The sequence below is a fragment of the Ovis aries genome, chromosome 26, assembly GCF_016772045.2.
Source record: "Ovis aries strain OAR_USU_Benz2616 breed Rambouillet chromosome 26, ARS-UI_Ramb_v3.0, whole genome shotgun sequence".
Classification (NCBI taxonomy): domain Eukaryota; kingdom Metazoa; phylum Chordata; class Mammalia; order Artiodactyla; family Bovidae; genus Ovis; species Ovis aries.
In genome coordinates, this window is record NC_056079.1 from 35,614,629 (window position 1) to 35,635,515 (window position 20,887).

The following is a 20,887-nucleotide window of genomic DNA, read 5'->3' on the forward strand; positions in this document are numbered from 1 at the left end:
CTAACGAAGCCTGCTCCGGTGGCTCCATAAAGAACTTTGCAGCCCCAGGCACACCCAAGCAGCTCCCCTGTGTGAGGGGAGCCGGCTGCCAAGGCAGGCTGCCCGGCCAAGCCTGAGAGTCCCTAACGTGCCCCGCTCCAGGGCCCTGGCATCATGGGAGGAAGGGCTGCCGTCATGCCGCCCCAGGGAGGCTGGTGGACCCGCCTGGAATCACCCAGGGCGTGGAGGAGAGGACGCAAGCCAAGACCTAGGTCTGCACGGCTGGCTCCAGGCTTCGTTCTCCCCACTGTGCCACCTGGAGCATCTCTAGTCCCAGGGCAGACAGGCATCATTCGAGGCACTGGGGCTGCCGCGGTGAGCAAAGCAACCAGTTGCCTTCTTGCCCGAATTTCCGGTGGAGAGAGACAAAGAAGGAACCAACCCACCAGGAAGCAGGACGTTAAGAGAGTGGGAAATGCTGTGGGGAAAAGAACCAAGCAGGAGGGTTCGATCTGAAAGGCTGGGAGAAGTGACATTTCCCTGGAGAGCTAGAGTAGGACAGTTCCAACGTCCCCGCCAGGCAGCAAAGCCCCCAGGACCTCGAGTGAAACAATGAGGACCCAGCCCGTATTTCATGGTGTGGGGCTGAGAAAGAGGCAGAATCTATGTTGGGTTAAGTCAGGGCTAGAGGGAGAGGGGGTTGGGTGGTCCACGGGAGGGAAGGTTGGACTTGGGGCAAGGATAGGGTGGGAAAAGAAGCCCCCAGGCCTGAGTCAGGAGGGTGCGGGCACAGGGTCCTGTACCCAATGGATGTGGGTGCTTGACCCCATACCCCACGCCTCCCTCACTCCCAATCCTGCAGCTCTCATTCCGAATGGATGGGACCCGAGTCCCCGCTGTGGCTGCAGAGCCCAGGCGAACAGAGAGGATTCAGGGAGGTAGCAACATCCAGGTAAAGGACTCCATTCCAGAAAGGTGAGGCCTCGCCAGCTTGCCAGCAGTTTGCACAAGCCGTTGGCCATATCAATTATGCTCTGCGCGCAAGTTCAGACTGTGTCAGGCCTGCCTTTTCTGCCCCTCCTGCTGATGACACGGGTGTCTGTTCTCAGAAACACTGCAGAATTCCTTCAAGGGCACAGAGCCCGCTCCCTGTCTGCCCTTGAAGTGAAACTGAAAGTGTTAGCCACTCAGTTGTGCCTGACTCTTTGGGACCCCATGGACTGTAGCCCACCAGGCTCCTGTGTCCATGGGGATTCTCCAGGCAATTCCTGGAGCGGGTTGCCATTTCCTTCTCCGAGGGGTCTTCTCGATCCAGGGGTCCAACCCAGGTTTCCTGCTTTGCAGGCAGATTCTTTACCATCTGAGCCACCAGGGAAACCCTGTCTTCCCTTATTTACCTCCCTAAAGAAGGCAGTAAGGAGAAAGAGGGGAGACGGTATTTACTTTTTGTAATGTCACTTGATTTTCTTCAAGCCCCCCAACTTTATGTCCTGGGCTTATGAACCAAAGCTTATTCTCACAGTCGAAGGAGACAAGGGTCTCTCTGCTCCCAGGGATGTCCCAGTTTGAGGGATTCCGGCCCCCAAGCCCTCACCCCCCTGCCACGTCAAGAAGATTAATGCCCTTTTTCCAAACTGTGAATGGGAGGCTGGGCTGTCACTGACCTCCTCCAAGAAAAGGGAGCCCGCATGTTTGCATGGGACTGAGGGAGCGTGGTTGACACGCACACACAGTCACACACACACACATGCACACGCACGCACACACACACTCATCCCCCCAGGATCCACCAGGGGAAGCTTTTATTCTCCATGTAGTTTTAGGGTTGCATCAAAGTTTACCATGGCCTCTGAGTGAAGGGATTACATTGATTCTCTCATAAATCTGCGGGCTGGTAGGTCCTGTGAGAAGAGGACCTGGGTTCTGGCCACTTGAGTCAACCCCACAGTGAGGTGGCAGGCCTCCCACCATCCTTCTTTTGATCCTGCCCCCAGAATTCACTGATGAGAGAAAAAGAGCAAATTCCTCTAGCCATGATCAAGTGCTTCCCACGCGCCAAGCACCATGAGGGCCCAGGGGTGCCACCCGCCCTGGGCCCACCCTCAGGGCCTTCCCTGCCTAACCCCGTGCTCTGTTCTCCTGCCCCAGGGTCTGGCTGGCTTCTCTCCTCCTAACCTCACCGTGGAGGTCAGGTGTTAAAACAGCCTTTCTATCTCTTAGCCCCGCAGACTCAGCATGGATGCTGGAGTCTGGCTAAGTCCACACCAGGTCGCTTGCCAACCCCTGTCCACCCCCCCAGCTCTCCCTCATTTGATTTTAACATGATGTATACCTGCTTTTGAGCATGTTTCCTCAGCCTAAAATAGTAACGATCCTAGTAGCTTTTTACAAGGGTGCATTAATGCATTTAGAGGAGGTAACCCATGGAGACGCTAACAACGCCTGTCAATAGTCCTCATCCCCTGCAAAAGGTTAGTGATGCTTCTTCTTTACCAGATTGCAGGACCCTCTGAACAGCTACTGCAAGCGACCGAGATGTATTCATCTTTATTTCCCCAGTTCCAGCTCCGGTGTAGACGCTGGCACACTTAACAAGCAGATGCTTGTTCAGTGTTTGTTAAAAATACTCTGCATCCATCCAGTCCTGGGTGCTGGTCCTCAGAAGCTGGCAGCATACAGATCTGCTGACCTGAGGAGTCCATTCATCCTGAGGTGTTAGGGCCCGAGAGTTCTATGGGTTCCCCTTCCCTAAGTGTTTATACACTGGGGGCCGTGTAGTCCTTAACCCAGAAGAAGGCCTAACAGTGCCCAAGGCCTAGGGCAGTGGTGGGGGAGAGATAATTATTGTGGACAAAATACCTTTTCACACTCTTTAAAGTATTGTCAGAACTAAGCTCACCTCTCATTCAAAAGGACAGTCATGACTTGTGGTTGCCAAGGAAGTGTGGGGAAGGGATGGAGTGAAAGTCCGGGGTTAGTGGATGCAGACTATAAATGGAGAGAATGGATACAGCAAGGTCCTACTCTACAGCACAGGGAACTATAGTCAATATCGTGTAATAAACCAGAATGGAAAAGAACATGAAAAAGAATGCGTATATGTGGATATATATCCGTATATATATTGTTCAGTCACTCAGTCGTGTCCAGCTCTGCAATCCCATGCACTCTAGCACACCAGGCTTCCCTGTTCTTTACAATCTCCTGCAGTTTGCTCAAACTCGTGTCCATTGAGTCGATGATGCCATCCAACCAGCACATTCTTTCTTGTCCCCTTCTCCTCCCGCCTTCAATCTTTCCCAGCTTCAGGGTCTTTTCCAATGAGTCAATTCTTTGCATCAGGTGGCCAAAGTGTTGGAGTTTTAGCTTCATCAGCCCTTCCAGTGAATATTCAGGATTGATTTCCTTGAGGATTGACTGGTTTGATCTCCTTGCTGTCCAAGGAACTCTCAAGAGTCTTCTCTAGTATCACAATTCCAAAGCATCAATTCTTCAACACTCAGCCTTCTTTATGGTCCAATTCTCACATCCATACATGACGACTGAAAAACCATAGCTATGTAAGTATACATATATATAACTGAATGTGTGCATATTTGTATATAAATATATATAGCTGAAATCATTTTGCTATACAGCAGAGATTGCTGCTGCTGCTGCTGCTGCTGCTGCTCAGTTGCTTCAGTCATGTCCGACTCTGTGCGACCCCATAGACGGCAGCCCACCAGGCTCCCCCGTCCCTGGGATTCTCCAAGCAAGAACACTGGAGTGTTGCCATTTCCTTCTCCAATGCATGCAAGTGAAAAGTGAAAGTGAACTCGCTTAGTCATGTCCGACTCTTAGCAACCCCGTAAACTGCGGCCCACCAGCCTCCTCCGTCCATGGGATTTCCCAGGTGAGAGTACTGGAGTGGGGTGCCATTGCCTCTCCGGTCATGGCTGGGACATGTACATCTACCAAGCGATTCCTCTCTGTCTCTGACAAAGTTTAATTGGGCTTCCCTGGTGGCTCAGAGGTTAAAGCGTCTGCCTGCAATGCGGGAGACCTGGGTTTGATCCCTGGGTTGGGAAGTTCCCCTGGAGAAGGAAATGGCAACCCACTCCAGTATTCTTGCCTGGAGAATCCCAAGGACGGAGGAGCCTGGTGGGCTAGAGTTCATGGGGTCGCAAAGAGCTAGACATGACTGAGCGACTTCACTCACTCACTGCTTCCCTTGGACAGGTTCTTCTGGTCAATGTTTTCCTTCCATAAGAGTGACCCATCACTTAGTCATCCAGTTAAGTCTGGCGGGGCTTCCATGGATCCTCAGCTTAATGGGAGTGGCTCGCAGTGCTGGGCAGGAGAGGAATGACCGAGCAAGTCATGGCAGGCACCTCCAGGTCAGGGAGCGAGAGTGGGTGTGGACTCACCCCCTGGCATCCAAGAAGAGCCACGGAAAGCCCTTCCTGGTGTTGCTGTCTCTGCCAGCTGTGTGTCAGCACTGCTCAGGACAGGCACCCACTAGCCAAAAACCCTGCGTGGACCCTGACTGCCTCTCCCAGCAAAGCCTAAAGTCAGGGCCCTCTGCAACTTGGCTCCAAACTTAAAACGGGGAAGGAGAAAGGAGGAAGGAAGACACAGGAAAGAACGATAAACAAAAGGCCCTGGGGACCGCCAGCCTCCTAACCAGAAAGGCCCCGCCCACTGAAGATGCCAGACCTGCAGCCCTTCTCTCAACGTCTCCCTCCTGCCCCTCCCCCACCTGGTACCCATTTCAGTCGCAACCATCACACAGACCTGGGATCACTGCGCAGAACACGTGCAAAGACGGAGCAGGGCTGGCTCGGCCCCATGAGATCCACCTCCTCTCCAAGGGCCACTGACCCTTACAGGAGATCAGGGAGGGACAGACCCACCTACTGGGCCCCTTTATCCCCTGGCACAGACACACCCCAGAAGGTAACGTGACCACACACAGGACTCGCTGGTCGTCAGTGGCGATGGCAGATAACACACTAAACCGATGCTGAGTGACAGGGATAAAAGCCGCCTTTCCGCAGGATGCTTCAGTTAGCCAGAACTCCATCAGCCGCAATTCTCATCTCACTGAGGCTTTTGTTTGTCTTGTCTTTTCGATCCAAGTATCTTTTCTGCAGGAGAAAGAGAAACAACCCAACAAAACAAACGGGCAGTAGAAATTGTGGTCAAGAACGGTTCCAGGAGAAGAGAAAAAGGGAGGGTCTGTGACGTCTTACCATCCGGAGTTTCAGAGGCGATTTCAGCAAACTGAAAGCTGGTGACTCTGCTGCAAGTTGGCAAGCTCAGCAGGTCTCCTTCCCCTGCCGCCCCGAGCCTGAGCCTGCGTTCGAAGCTGGAGTCTGTCTGTGTCTGCTAATTGACCGATTCGTGGAGCCACACCCCAAGGATGCAGCTGACCCCGAGTCACATAGCTCGCTTTGGCCTCGCTGGTAACTGGAGGATCCACGGATCATGCCGAAGCCACTGGGGCGGCTGCCCAGCCTCTGCCCAGGAGGAGCTCTGGAGCCCCACAAACACCTGGCTTAGTCCCTCTCCCTTCAGCCACTCTCCGCATGACCTCAGCAGATAGAAACCACTCTGCCTTGGGTTCCTTGTCTGCAAAGCAGAGGGATAATAACATACCCGAGACTTTCCCTGTGGCTAGGACTCTGCACTTCTATTGCAGAGGCATGGGTTCGATCCCTGGTCAGGGAGCTAAGATCCCACATGCCACGTGACACAGCCAAAAAAGAATTTTAAAAACGCAATAACATACATAGTCCACAAAGACTAATGGAGATAATGTATCAGTATATGAATAATGCTCTAACACACCCAGGAGCTAAACAAAAGCTGAAGTTCTTTCCCTTCCACCTGCATGCCAAACCTCTCACACCCCAGGCCCCAGGCTGTCCCTCCCAGAGAGTTCTGTCTGTAGCTCTCCAGGCCTCTTAAGGTGAGATGCTCTGATCCGTCACACCCTGAGAACCCCTGCCCTCTGCAGTATGGGGCAGGCACCTCCACCCTGAGCCCCCCGGGCCCCACAACTTGCTCCCCAGTGCCTCTGCCCCAGCAGTGACCCCACCACTGGTGAGAGACAGAGCTGAGAGAGAGGAGACAAAACGGTCAGCCTGTGAAGTCCTCCCCCAGGCCCCTAGAACCATGCTTCTAGCCTGGTACTGTGCCAGCTCCATCATACTCCGAGATCCCTTACTTAGTCCCTATGACTTAAGGACTGTCACTGCCCCCTTACAGACAAGGAAACCAGGGCCCAGAAAAGTAGCTTTCTCAAAGTCACTCATCTCATAAGTGGTGGAACCAGCCTTGGACCCCACGGGGTCTGACTCCAGAGCCAAGCCTGCAGCCCTGAGCTTGGGGGCACCCTGTGTCCCCAAGGCTTCAGGCAGAGGACCCCCTCATCCCAGAACTGCCGTCGGCGGGGACCCACCCTGGGTAACTATTTTTCATTTATTCTTTCCAATTCTCACAGCAAGCCCACACTTGCTAGGAAAGGGTTTACTTTTCCTATTAGATGAGATACTTTCCTATCCAGATGCGAAATACTGAGGTCCAGAGGCAGGAAGTGAAACTGTAAGTCACAGAGATTGTAAGGGGCCAAATCAGATTCATCTGACTCCAAAGCCCATGACTTTTCTGCTGCCCCAGCTCAGAGGTCAGCGTCAGACCCCAGAGGAGGCCATACCCTCATGATGGCTTAAGCGGCAGTGAGACCCCATCTGTTCAAGCTCTCCCCAGGACCCCCAGGTACAAACCAAACCCCAGCCCGAGTCTTGCTGGTCCATGACCTTCTCCAAGAGCCCGGCCACGTGCCTGCAGTAACGAGCGTATTATCTGAAACGGGAACACTGGCAGTAGCATACAGATTAACCGGGCTGCCTTTATCTGGGCTGAACTGTCTGTTGGTAGAGCCCAGAGCCCAGAAGGACTGTGACAGAGGAAGGGACATGGATTTGGCAGGAGGGGGTGTTGGATGTTCAAGGCGTCGGCAGGATGACTGGAGTGAAAAAGCCTGAGGTTGGAGGTGGCAGAGCCAGAGAGAGGGTGCCCTGTGCAAGCGGGCAGCACCCAGGCTGGCCACGCGCAAACCCGCCCTACAGCACTGCGAGCACCATCAGCCCGCCAGCAGGACCAGTGACACCTGACTCCCGCCGCAGTTATCACTGCATATCCATCGCCATCACCTCTTACTTCAGTATCTGCACCCCTTATCCATCTTCTTAACAGTCTCCCCAGCCCTAGAAGTCGCTGCACAAATTCAGGGACCACTGAATCACAGAGCACCCCCAAAGCAGGCTCCAACTCAACCCTCTGGAACCATCCCCTCTTATAACAAAGCATAGACTCCTCAGCTGGGTCTTCGTGCCCCAGAAGCTGAGACTCTGCCCTCAACCAGGGAAGACTCCTGAGTGGGTGGACAGAGACGCTGCCCCTTGGGGCCTCGCAGCAGGAAGGCCATCCCTGGCCCTTTAAGGCTCCTCGTGGATGGAGGGTGATGGGTGCCCTCCATTCGGGTGCCTGACAGAGTGGAGCCCAGTCTGCAAGGCTCCTTGGTTGAAGGAGCAGCTCTCCCGTGCTCCCTGGGGGTGCCCGGGAGATGCACATTTCTTCCTCAGCTGCACCCACTCCCAGCAGACCAGGGAATTTGGTGGAGACTGCTCATATTTTGCATCTTTTGAAGCAAGGCCAATAAATAGTTATTGTTGATTTCAGGCCAGAGGTTGGAAGAGAGCAAATGGCTTTCAAGAAAGTGTGAACAAGGAGCTTCCCTCATGGTCCAGTGGCTAAGGCTCCGCACCCTCAAAACAGGGGGCCTGAGTTCCATCCCTGGTCAGGGAACTGGATCCTGCATGCCACAGCTAAAACCTGGTGCAAACAAGTAAATAAGTCAAAAAAATTTTTGAGAGGGTGAACAAGGGGAGGAGGAAGGAGAGGGTGGGATGGATGGAGAGAGTAACACGGAAACTTACATTACCATATGTAAAATAGATAGCCAATGGGAATTTGCTGTATAACTCAGGGAACTCAGATGGGGCTCTGAAACAAACTAGATGGGTAGGAAGGGGTGGGAGATGGGAGGGAGTTTCAAGAGGGAGGGGACATATATATACCAATGGCTGATTCATGCTGATGTTTGGCAGAAACCAACACACTTCTGTAAAGCAAAGATCCTTCAATTAAAAAATAAATAAAATTAAAATTTTAAAAATAAGTGTGAACAAAATAAAATGAGATCCATAGCTGGAGAATGACTCGGGGACTAAAGCATGGCCCATCCTGATGCAAGATTAAATTTTTAGTTGGAAAGACATTAGAAGCTCGCTTTTCACAGCCTCTCAAGGATAATGGGTGTCCCTGGTGGCTCACATCCATACATGACCCCTGGAAAAACCATAGCCTTGACTAGATGGACCTTTGCTGGCAAAGTAATATCTCTGCTTTTGAATATGCTATCTAGGTTGGTCATATCTTTCCTTCCAAGGAGTAAGTGTCTTTTAATTTCATGGCTGCAATCACCATCTGCAGTGATTTTGGAGCCCCCCAAAATAAAGTCTGACACTGTTTCCCCTGTTTTCCCATCAATTTCCCATGAAGTGATGGGACCAGATGCCATGGATATGAGAGTTGGACTGTGAAGAAAGCTGAGCGCAGAAGAATTGATGCTTTTGAAATATGGTGCTGGAGAAGACTCTTGAGATTCCCTTGGACTTCAAGGAGATCCAACCAGTCTATCCTAAAGGAGACCAGTCCTGGGTGTTCATTGGAAGGACTAATGCTAAGGCTGAAACTCCAATACTTTGGCCACCTCATGCGAAGAGTTGACTCATTGGAAAAGACCCTGATGCTGGGAGGGATTGGGAGCAGGAGGAGAAGGGGACGACAGAGGATGAGATGGCTGGATGGCATCACTGATTCAATGCACATGAGTTTGGGTGAACTCCAGAAGTTGGTGATGGACAGGGAGGCCTGGCTTGCTGCGATTCATGGGGTCTCAAAGAGTCGGACACAGACTGAGCGACTGAACTGAACTGAACTGGTGGCTCAGAGGGTAAAGCATCTGCCTGCAATTCAGGAGACCAGGGTTTGATCCCTGGGTTGGGAAGATCCCCTGGAGAAGGAAATGGCAACCCTCTCTGGTACTCTTGCCTGAAAAATCCCATGGATGGGGAAGCCTGGTAGGCTACAGTCCACGGGGTCACAGAGTCGGACATGACTGAATGACTTCACTTTCACAAACAGCCCTGAAATGTAATGGGATGACTTCCACATCTGGTTGATGGCAGACTGCCAATCAGGATGACAGAACAACCAGGGAGAGTGTCTCCCATCACCGGAAGCTTCTTCACGTGGTGGCAGACACAGGTTCTCACAATGGGGAGAGGACTGATCCCACCGCACAGGTGCTTCTCAGCCTCTGCTGGCTTCCCAGCAGCCAGAGCAAGTCACGTGACAAAGCCCAGGCTCTGAGAGGGAGGGAAATCAGAGGGCAGGCAGGATGGTGTGAGTCCAGGCAAGGGCACCCACCACCCGGGGACATGAGCCACCAGGCTGCCTTTTATTTATACGCAGTCCTACAGGGACCATCAAGAATATCTCTTCCTTACCTGACTTACAATAGATGCCCAATTAACAATGCCTTCATGGTGTAGTTGAAAAAAGAGGAAAAGAAAGAGAGAGGAAGAAAGAAAAATAATTACTAAATAAGGAGTGAGTGAGTGAACAGTGAACGGAGGTCTAACACTCCAGGTGCCTAAAGAGAACTGAGTCGCTCAGGCCTGGAGGAAGACTCTGGAATTTCAAGAAGAAGCTGAAAAGCTTATGGTGCAGAGAGAAGAGGCTGAACTCATAATCAAAACCCCTAATTCCTTAACCTTTATCCCTTCCCTAATCACAATGGAATTAATGAATGTCCTCACTTTTTTATTTCAACTCATGTTTATTAAGCACCTACTCTCCACCAGGCATCATCATGTTAGTTGCTTCACTCATGTCTGACTCTTCATTACCCCATGGACTGTAGCCTGCCAGGCTCCTCTGTCTATGGAACTCTCCAGGCAAGAATACTAGAGTGAGTTGCCATGCCTTTCTCCAGGGGAACTTCCCGACCCAGGGGTCGAACCCAGGTCTCTGGCACTGCAGGCAGATCCTCTACTGTCTGAGCCACCAGGCCCCAGCTCATGGTACTGCTGGGTGGAGATCACCCCCATGAGTCATTTCTGCACCTTTTTAGCAGCTTGGTTCCTCACTCCATCTCTGAAGCCTGGCATCACATCTGCCCTGGTGGGGAGACACCAACCCAAGCTGCACAGCCAGGCTCCCTCCGTGACCCTGGAGGGCTTCTCCAGTAGCTGCTGGGACACTCAGTCCAGACCTGGTTTCCTGGGCAAACAGATTAGAGGCCCCTGGTCAATATGACCCCTCAGCCCTGGTTCAGCTCTAACACTCTAGGATAAGAGCAGGAACCGCGTCAAGCTCCTGGTGAGGCTTCCGTCACAACCAGTTGTGCTGTGCTCTGCAGACAGCACGTGTCCTCTGGGGGTCACCAAGAAGGCCACCGAAGAACAAGGAAAAGCAAGCAGGGTCTTCAGAGCATCGAGGGGCAAAGCTCCTTGGCATGGCAAACCTGCCCTCTCCAATCTATCCAGCCACCATCCTGCCAAAGGGCTCGGTTCCCCAGAAAAGACAAACAGCCCAACCACCCAGTTCAGAGCTCTGTACTCCAGGGAGGAATGGTGGAGACACAGCTCCCAGCTGAGCCCAGTGGACCTTCAGTTGAGCCGCTCAGTCATGTCCGACTCTTTGCGACTCCATGAACTGCTGGCCGCCAGGCCTCCCTGTCCATCACCAACTCCCAGAGTCCACCCAAACCCATGTCCATTGAGTCGGTGATGCCATCCAACCATCTCACCCTCTGTTGTCCCCTTCTCCTCCTGCCCTCAGTCTTCCCCAGCATCAGGGTCTTTTCCAGTGAGTCAGCTCTTCACATGAGGTAGCCAAAGTATTGGCCTTTCAGCTCCAACATCAGCCCTGGATAAAGAATAAAAACAGAGGCAAAACATCAGGCAGGAGGTCCTGACCACTGCTTCCTGCCGACCTGGTGCAGCACCAACCGCCTCTCCAGACCTTAAGGTGGCTCTCTGTGTCCTCTGACCTCATCAGAGGGAGGACAAGCGCTCATTTTTTTACAGTTACTTTTCCCCCTATTTATTCATTTTATTTTTTAACTACACAGCATGTGAGATCATAGTTCCCCAGCCAGAGACTGAACCCCCGGCCCCTGTATTGGAAGCTTGGAGTCTCTCAACTGCTGGACTGGCAGGGAACTCCCCAGGCACTCTCTTGACTCCCCTCTCTCCCCACCTCGACTTTCCCAGACATCCGCTCCTGAGAGCCCAGGCTTCCTCCTGCAAGCTGTGCACCCCTTCTTTGCTTACCCCTCCCTTTCCTCAGCCTCCCCCGACAGGCTCCATCCCCTTCACCTGCAAATACTTCATACCTTTCCTGGCCCAGCTGTCAGCTGCCTAAGACACAGTCGACTGTCCTTTGTGATTCTCTCCCGCAAGCAGGCATCACTTCCTAACTTCCCTGCTGACCCCCAATTCCCTGCAGGCAGACTCAGACTGTGAGGCTGAATAGCATCATCTTTAATAGCATCACACACTAGAGAGAGGAAATGGTCTTAACATCACTGCTTGAGGATCCCTTCATCTGCCTTCCCACCCCGCAACACCCACACGATTAGATGCCAACTTCTGTCTGTCACTCTGCATGATAGGTGTGGAGCATCCCTTTCTCTTCGTAACAGCATCTTCCTTAGATCTTATGAGAAGCATTGTCAGTGGTCCTAGTTTCCCTGCCTCCCTTCCCACCACCAACCCCTCTTTAAATTCATAGCCTGTTTGGGGCCAAGCCTTGTATCTGTCTATATTTGATCTTCTCACACTCCATTCATCTTGGAAGGATTCACCCCTGCCCTGCTAAATCCTTCCCAGACTTTGCGATTCCGCTCGGTGGGGTTTCCTCTAGAAATCCTCTCATCTCCTCCCCTGCCCCCCTCTTACCACTGCCTGCCCCCATAAGCAGGAAGTCATCCTCTGGATTCCTCGTGCCCTGTCTGTGTTCCTGCCCTAAGATGCTTATCGCTTTCCGCATTGTGTCCTAGATGTTGGCATATTTTTCTGTCTCTCTAATGACAAAGATTCCTTGGAAGATGTAATTGAATCCTTATTATTTCTATAGCCCTCAAAACACGAGGATGATGCCTTTGGATAGATTTGTTGAGTGAATGAATGAATGACTCGGGCCTCTAGTGTTCACAGAAGGCAGTTGCAGAGCGCCTGTCTCATGAGGAAGGGACTTTGGGATCTTGCCCAGAAACAATTCGGTGATTGTAAAAGTATCACTTGAATTATTTGCCAGAGCTATGTCTCTTGACAGCCATCTGCAGCCACCTCTGCGTAGAGGCAATGAAATTAAAATCTGCTGTATTGAAACAGATTCTTCAAGCAACCCTCCTGTTACACCCCCCACCCCCACGTTCGGAAGATGGAAAGCTGCAGCCCCTCTGTACTTTCTCCCCAGAGCTGTGAGCGGTCACCCCACAACCCTGGCTCACCCCACCCCCACCCCAGCTCAGCCACTGAGCTCACGCCTTCTGGCCTCGTTCATTTTCTAGATAGATGGAGCAAATACCTAGCGAATATTATTTATGACTTTGTGATAAATAAGCCTTTTACAGAAGTTATTCAAGGAGTTCTGGGGAATTTCAAGGATAACTTTCAGCAAGTTTCAAAGGTCAGGTCAGCCTGGGATACTGAGCCCATAGTATTTGCCGTTCGTTCATCTGTTTTGAATTATTGGTCTTACCCAGCTTCAGTCAGCTCTCAATGGACTGGCTGTGCTTTAGCTCTCTAGCTGTATTTTATTTCGATGGTGGGGAAAGGGCTTTAATAATTATTATTTGTGCTAGGCTGACAGTGGGAGAGAAATAAAAGGGATCATAAATGAAATTTAAGCTCTAGCAAATGTGCTGGAAAAGATGAGCTCTATCTGACCAGGCACATTGCCCATGGGCACCCCCCACCCCCGGCCACGCACATGGAGCTGTGGTACCCCCTCTGTGCAGAGGTAAGAAGGCACTGGGCTGAGCTGGCAGCACAGAGGTGGGGTCATAAGGGCAGGGCTTTCCCAGAGGGCCAGGAAGCAATGGACTAGCCCGGGACCTCTTCTCATGTATGAATGTACATCTGATCCTCTGCAGACGCTGCAAACAGAGCTGCTTGGGAGCAGAGAGTGTGTCCCACTCTATTCCGAATCCACAGAATCTAACAGTCTGCCAGCATATAGTAGGCACTCAATAAATATTAGATTAGGGTGGATGAGACCGGATTGGATTGGAATGGACTGGGTTGAGTTGGGTTAGGTTGGTCTGGGGTGGGCTGAGCTGAGTTGAATTACATGGAATCAAACCGAATTAGGCTTCCATTTCTCCTCCACTCTAACTGTAATTTCTTTCCACAAAGCCTTTAATTTAAAAAAATTTTTTTTTCACTTTTGTTTTTGTTATTGTCGGCTTCTGGTCTATTTGTTTAGCTTGGTTGTTTGGATTTGATTTTGATTTACCCTGAGAATGAGTTTGTCTGGGAAGTTTAACTTAGAATCTAAAGGTCTTCACAGATAGATCTAGACATTTCTTTCTCGATAATTCGGCAAAATGCATTTTCCATTCCTGAGACCTAAGAGTATCAGCCTGTTTTTATAGAAATAAAGAATATTGCCTCATGTTACACCCTTTTACAATAGTAAGGTTTGTTTTACCTTGTTATATATTTCTTTACGATGGCTTCTTCCTAGTATGTATACTCTACTAGTTTGAAACTCTTTACTTGGCATATTCCAAATGGGAGCATATAGGTTCTTTTACAAAGCACTTGGTGAAGTGGACTGACGACAGAAAGCCTGATTTGTCCACCTCTGTGGCTGTTTGTTTTTAACTCCAGAAGGTAGAAAAATATCTCCCCCTCTGAGAAATCAATCAAGGGCTCCCTTTGTCTCTAGACTAAGGCACTTTCTGCTAGATTCCCTTCTTATAAACATCGGTCCCTCTCACTTTACATGGTAAACACAGCCTGATGAAATGCTACTTTGGTGAAGGTTTAAAATCAAATTATATTTAAATGCACTAGTGGACGTTTAAAGGAATGCCTCCTACAGTATGAATAGCTCTCTAATGTACCTTCTATGAAAACTGAATTTTTCATATTGAATTTTCTCAAGGAATATCCATCTCCTCTTTGTTCTTCTTTCAGAAGGGACAGCCAGCAGGGTGGTTTGCCTGCAGTCTCCCTCCAGGCTGAGGCCCCAGGAGGGCATGCCTGTTTGCCAGAGTGCAGGTCCAGGTCCACCTGGGAGCCTGACTCCAAAAGGGAGGTTTAGAAACAGAAAGGGCGGAGACCATTCATTTCCAAAGAGGTATTTAAATCACCCCGGAAGGGTCTCTGCCAGAAGGTGCAATGGGAGGGAGAAGCAGGGAAAAGGAAACAGGAAATATGTCCACTGGGCAAAAGAGATGGGAACCCCAGGCAAGGACCTTTGATGTCACTGACTTGTGCTTGCTCCTGCATCCAGCTCTGAGTGGGGTCAAGGGACTGAGTTGACAGAGTCCCCAGACTGTTTTCCTGATGAACCTTGGATTTCTGCAAACCTCTCCAGCTTCTGGATGCGAACTCTCAAAACTCATCACTCAGGTTCGTGAAAACACCCTCCACCTTTACTTACCCCACACGGAGAACCCCCACATTATACTCCCTCCCCGTCAAGGGAATCGGGTCTGTCGTCACTCAGCTGCACAGGTTAAAGAAGGAAGGGGAGGAGAGGCTGCCTAGCATGGTGAGTCCTCCAGACTGATGTCATGAGGAAAAGCACCCTTTTAATAAGAAGGAGAGAAAACCATGCCGCTGTTCCCCTAGCACGTCAAAGCATTTGGGGCCGGCTGCATGCTTCCATCAGCTGAAACATCCTTTGGGCCATAGAATTTCTGCGTCCTTCTTCTAGGTCTCTGCTTTCTCTACTGTTTATAGACAGTGTTCTGTTTCTCCTGCCTCTTCTGGAGTCCCCCTTCTCTCTTTAGCTCCTTCCCTGAGACAAGGTTTTAGGGCCAGAGCCTCATTTTGTGTGTGTGTGTGTGTTCTGGCCACCTGGCTGATTAACAAACAATTCCAAAACATCATGGCTTGAAACAATAATTGGTTACTGCCTCTCATGTGTCTGTTGATGGGGCAGTTGGGCTGTGCTTGTTTAAGATGTCTCCTGGGTTGTATTTGGATAGAGAGGGGTCAGGACTGAAGTTTTCTGTTGGCTCAGTCTGCTCACGGCTTAAAAGTAAGACTCGAGGTGCAAGTGTTGGTGAAAAGGAAAGCTTGCTTTGTTCATGGGGAGAAGGCAGACTCATGCCCAAAGGCCAATTCCCCTCTCGTCCCCTCCCCACATTTCACTGGGCCAGAGCTTTTAAAGGGGAGTTTCCTGGGTGTATAGACAGAGGAGGGGGACTACATGCAGAAAAGAACAGTCAGCTCTGACAGTTATCTTAAAATTGGTCATCCATGGTCTGATCAGCGTCCTCTTAACTGTTTTAAGTCAGTTCATCTTTAGTTCAAGGGTTAGTCTGTTCCCATTTCTTTGAGGCCAGTTCTTGGAACAGTGTCAGCTTGTATCATGACTCCAGTCTAGTCGTGATGTAAAGTTAGCTTCTTCCACCTGGTGAGGATTCCAGTATCTACAAAGCAGTTCAAAGGACATGGCTCAGAGTATTATCGAGAAGCAAGGAACTGAGGGTCCTTGGCTTTCCTTAACGACTGGGTCATTATTATTTGATCTTATCTGACTGCTTTCCTTTGCATCTACATTTTCTGACTTCTCTGATTAAATGCATTCTTTGACTCAAGTTTTTCTACAGACGAAAAGCAGGCAGAGGACATGGGGGTGGGTGATGCCATCCTGGGAAAGCCCCAGAGGCTCCTGCTCCATTTCAACCGGATGGCCAACACTTGGCAGATGGATGACAGTTGCCAGTTGACTGTCAGCTGGAGGTCAGTTGGTTAAGGACCGGAACAACTTCATGTGGCTTCTCCATATGGCTTCTCATAGCATGGTGGCTGGGCCGCAGGAAGGGATGTCCCAAGAAGGAGTGTTCCGAGAAGCAACTATTCTAAGAGATCCAGACAGGGAAGCTGCAAAGTGCTCATGACCTTGCCATAAAGTCCTTGAAAGTCACTTCTGCCGTATCCTACTGTTCGGGTAAGGCATTAAGGTCAGTCCTACAGGAAGGGAATCCGAGTGCGTCTCCTGATGAGATGAGAAGCACGCGAGTGCCAGGGAATTGAGAGCAGCCGTGCTTGAAAACTCGCCATAGAGCCATGCCATAATCTTATCATAAGATGCTGCTGCTGCTGCTAAGTCGCTTTAGCCGTGTCCGACTCTGTGTGACCCCATAGACGGCAGCCCACCAGGCTCGCCCCGTTCCTGGGATTCTCCAGGCAAGAACACTGGAGTGGGTTGCCATTTCCTTCTCCAATGTATGAAAAGGAAATGTGAAAGTGAATTTGTTCAGTCGTGTCCGACTCCTAGCGACCCCATGGACTGCAGCCCACCAGGCTCCTCTGTCCATGGGATTCTCCAGGCAAGAGTACTGGAGTGGGGTGCCATTGCCTTCTCGTCACAAGATGCTAACACCTTTTTATTCATCACTGCCCCTGTGCTGCTTTCTTCCCTCTCCTCAGACTCACAACCCCTCCAATTAATAGCTCTTACTAGGATCCCTGGGTTGGGAAGGTCCCCTGGAAAAGAAAATGGTAACCCACTGCAGTATTATTCCCTGGAAATTCCATGGACAGAGGAACCTGGTGGGCTACAGTCCATGCAGTCACAAAAGAGCTGGACATGACTTAGCGTGCATGCACACACACACACACACACACACACACACACACACACACAGAATATATATTTTGTAAGTCAGTCAAAGCCAGTCTTGAACTGAGCACAGCAGATTTTTGACCCAGGGAATGACTGCCTTAAAACCACTGGAGAGATTTTTTGTTCTTTTTAAAGTTATTGGATTTTTTAAACAGTCAGAGAAAGTCCATGGGTCACATATACTGCAGAAATTTTCAGGTGTCCCCACCATTATTATTATTATTATTATTTGAGAAACCAAATGACAATCATCTTCTGAGGCTCTCCTCTGGACTTCTATTTAAGAGTGAAAAATCAAAAAATAAAAAGGGGGGGCAGGGGGGAAAAGTCCAGGAGGGAAAAGTGAAAATTCAGCTGAAACTGAGAAATCTTGAGAGTCTGTATAACTCTAATACCTTTCCACTGGAAAGAAAAGTGAATCTTCTGAAACATCAAAGCTCCGTAGAAAACAAGAGAGGTTTAGACTGAAAATCCTCAGACTCGAGTTTACACTCCACCTCTTCCTGAGCTGCTAAAGGCTGAGGACAGGAAGATCAGCCACTCACTTACTCCTGTAAAGTAGAAAGGAGGCTCTTTCCTGGCCCATCTGGCCTGCTCTGGGCTCTCCCTGAACCATCCGAGGCATCTCAAACCCTGGGCCTTTCCCCCGACTCCTGAGAATGACTGCCTGGTGTGTGGGGGAGGGCAGGAGGTGTGACATAGGGAAGCCCCTCACCCATCCATCTACTCATCCATCCATCCAGCTACTCATCCATCCATCCACTCATCTATCCATCCACTTACCCATCCACCACACCCATCCACTTACCCATCCACCCATCCGTCCATCCACTCATCCACTTACCCATTCACATACTCATCCACTTACCCATTCACCCATCCATCCATCAACCCACCCATCCACCCATCTACCCATCCACCCACCCTCCCACCCATCCATCCATTCACCCACCCATCCATCCACTCATCCACCCATCCATGTACCCCTTACACATGATGTACTTCCAGCTTCTTGAAAGGCAGAGGTGGACATAATTTGTATTTTCACCTCACAGAAACTTTTTTCATTATATCCTGGGAGGCCCCCGTGTTTGAGGCAAACAGTGCCAGATGGGGAGTTCTCCAACCTGAGGGCCCCCTGTTTCTCCACCAACAAATGGCATGACCCCCCTGGGGCTTAGCTGGAAAAGAGAGAGTGCTACTACCTAACAATAATCTTTAGCTCTTCTTTATCCCCTAATTTTTCTTCAGGTAAATCAAAGGCAGGAAGACCCGATGACACAGAAAACCCCTTACCCGCTTTATTCTGGCAGGATGTGCCCCCAGCGCCCACAGCCATTTGAAGGGACTCCCTTGACCCCAGCCCCCATCCCTCCACACCAGCCAGCGTCCTTTCAGGCCACTGTGGGCAGCCAAACCAAGGATGACGAGTTTGCAAACTTGCTGCTGTGGATAAAATCCACAAGCTATTTTCCTAAATGGCCGGGAACTGGCATTGGGATTAGATGGGGGTGAGAGCAGGGCCCCCTCCCCGCTCTGGAGGTCTCTATATGCTTCAGCTCTTAATCACTAGATCGGAAAAGAGGGGGAGGGGTGAACCAGGAGGGGGAGGGGAAGGTAAAGGGGAAGGAAAAAAGAAACACACACACACACAAAAACGCAGCATCAAGAAAAAAGGAGCCCCTCACTCAGGTCCTCTGGGACCCAGGACTCCATTCAGAACATTCAGAAAATAGGGTCAGGCATGTCTTGTGACCTGAGACCCCAGAGCTCCTCTGTTCCCCATAATTATCTAATACAGCACTCTCCCTGCCAAATACAATGAAACAATTTGTCACTTCAATTATCTGTCAGTCAACAGTGAGGCCTTTTCAACAGGCCAGCACATGTGTTTGGAGAGCTCGTCAGGGAGAGCCGGCTCGCCAGACCCATAACCATGGAAAATGGAACCTTTGTTAATGCTGGTGCTTAGAAAAGTAAATCCATTCAATTTCTCTCCTTCTCGCTCTCTCTTCTTTTCTAAATGCCTTCAGCTTGGAATTTGCACAAGGAGCTGAATTGGTCCTGCTCTGAACCTTCAATGACTGGCCAAAGGATTTGCATGGGGAAGCAGAAATTAAATCTTCCTTTCGGGGCTTTTTCCCCCTGGTTTGCTGTAATTCGGTGTTTAGAAGCGAGATTACACCGTGCTTTACAGCGGGTTGGGGATGATGAGGCGCCGGGAAGTGGGCGCTCGAGGGGGCTGAGAGGGGGTTGCGTTTTGTCAGCTTCCCCAGTTCAGCCCAGCCAGCGACTCCTGCCCTTCTCCGCCTCCCCCGCACTGGGGGGTTTCCCCTGGAATCTCTACACTCTCCCCTCCGAGGTATAAAGAGAACGGAAATCTCATCCAAGGACCGGGCATCCCTTGGAACAACTCTCGGATTCCGTTTCTACGCAGACCTGAAATTGCTACTCCCAGGAGGGAACCTACCTCCTTTCCTGGGAGGAGGAAGCAAACCTGTGGCTGAACGCTGCTGCTGCTGCTGCTGCTGCTGCTGCTGCTGCTGCTGCTGCTGCTAAGTCACTTCAGTCGTGTCCGACTCTGTGAGACCCCATAGATGGCCTCCTACTAGGCTCCTCTGTCCCTGGGATTCTCCAGGCAAGAACACTAGAGTGGGTTGCCATTTCCTTCTCCAATGCATGAAAGTGAAAAGTGAAAGTGAAGTTGCTCAGTCGTGTCCGACTCTTAGCGACCTCATGGACTGCAGCCTACCAGGCTCCTCCATTCATGGGATTTTCCAGGCAAGAGTACTGGAGTGGGGTGCCATTGCCTTCTCTGGTGTCTGAATAGCTGGGCCTAAATGGGAAAGTCTATATATCTTCCTGTGATTTCCCACAATATTCTGACTTTAAATACTCATCTCAGGGTCAGATCGTGCAGTGAAGCTGCATATTTCTCTTTCGGGTTGGACATACAAGGATGCTATTATTAATACAAAGTGTGTCAGCAAGGGCACCGAAGACCCTTCCCCGTTCACAGCAAGGCTGGTACCTTTTCAGGATGGCAGCCCCGAGTGGGCACACAGGTGTCCACCCATCGTAGTGTTGGCTGGATACTCTACCTCGATTGTTTCTAACCGCCCTATAGTTGACTTACAAAATCGCGTTAGTTCCAGGTGTGTAGCAAAGTGATTCAGTTATTTGTTTTCAGATTATTTTCCATTTGAAGTTACAACAAGATATTGAATGTAACTCCCTTTTCTATTTTATGAAAAATAGTTTGTATAGTTTTTTAACAAACAAGTTTGCTAATCCCACGCCCTTAATTTATCCTTCCCTTCTCCCTTTACCCTTTAGTAACCAAAAGTTTGTTTTCTATGTCTGTGAGTCTATTTCTTTTTCTTATATAGATTAATTTGTAATATTTTTTTGATCCCACATATAAATGATACCATATAATATTTGTCTTTCTCCATCTGACTTACTTCATGTGACAATCTTTAGGTCCATCCATATTGTTACAAATGGCAACGTTTCATTCTTTTTATGGCTAATAATCATATACCTATAAATATTATATATATAACACATCTTCTTAAACCAATCATCTTGTTAGTGAACACTTAGGTTGCTTCCATTTCTTGGCCATTGTAAACAGTGCTGCTATGAACATTCAGGTGCATGTAGCTTTTCAAATTAGAGTTTCTGTCTTTTTGGGGGGTATATACCCAGGAGGAGGATTGCTGGATCATATGGTAGTTCTATTTTTAGTTTTGAGGATCGTTTCCTTTTCCATAGGGGCTACACCAACTTACACTCCCATCAAGGATATACGAGGGTTCCCTTTTTTCTACACCCTTTCCACTTATTGTTTGTAGACTTTTTGATGATGGCCCTTCTGACCGGTGCGAAGTGACACCTCATTGCAGTTTTGATTTGC

The 20,887-nt window shown here is 50.0% G+C and overlaps 1 long non-coding RNA gene across 2 annotated transcripts; it reads right to left on the reverse strand.

The window, feature by feature from the left end:
- Positions 1-2,346: 2,346 nt before the first annotated feature.
- Positions 2,347-19,768, reverse strand: LOC121818047 (uncharacterized). 2 transcript variants are annotated; one of them, XR_006058154.2, is made up of 4 exons: positions 19,439-19,768; positions 5,214-11,022; positions 4,756-5,108; positions 2,347-3,521 (listed from the first exon to the last, which is right to left on the reverse strand). It is a non-coding gene; the product is annotated as an uncharacterized LOC121818047 (long non-coding RNA). The 2 variants fall into 2 exon arrangements; XR_009598624.1 differs by having other exon boundaries at positions 4,756-11,022.
- Between the last annotated feature and the right edge of the window lie 1,119 nt (positions 19,769-20,887).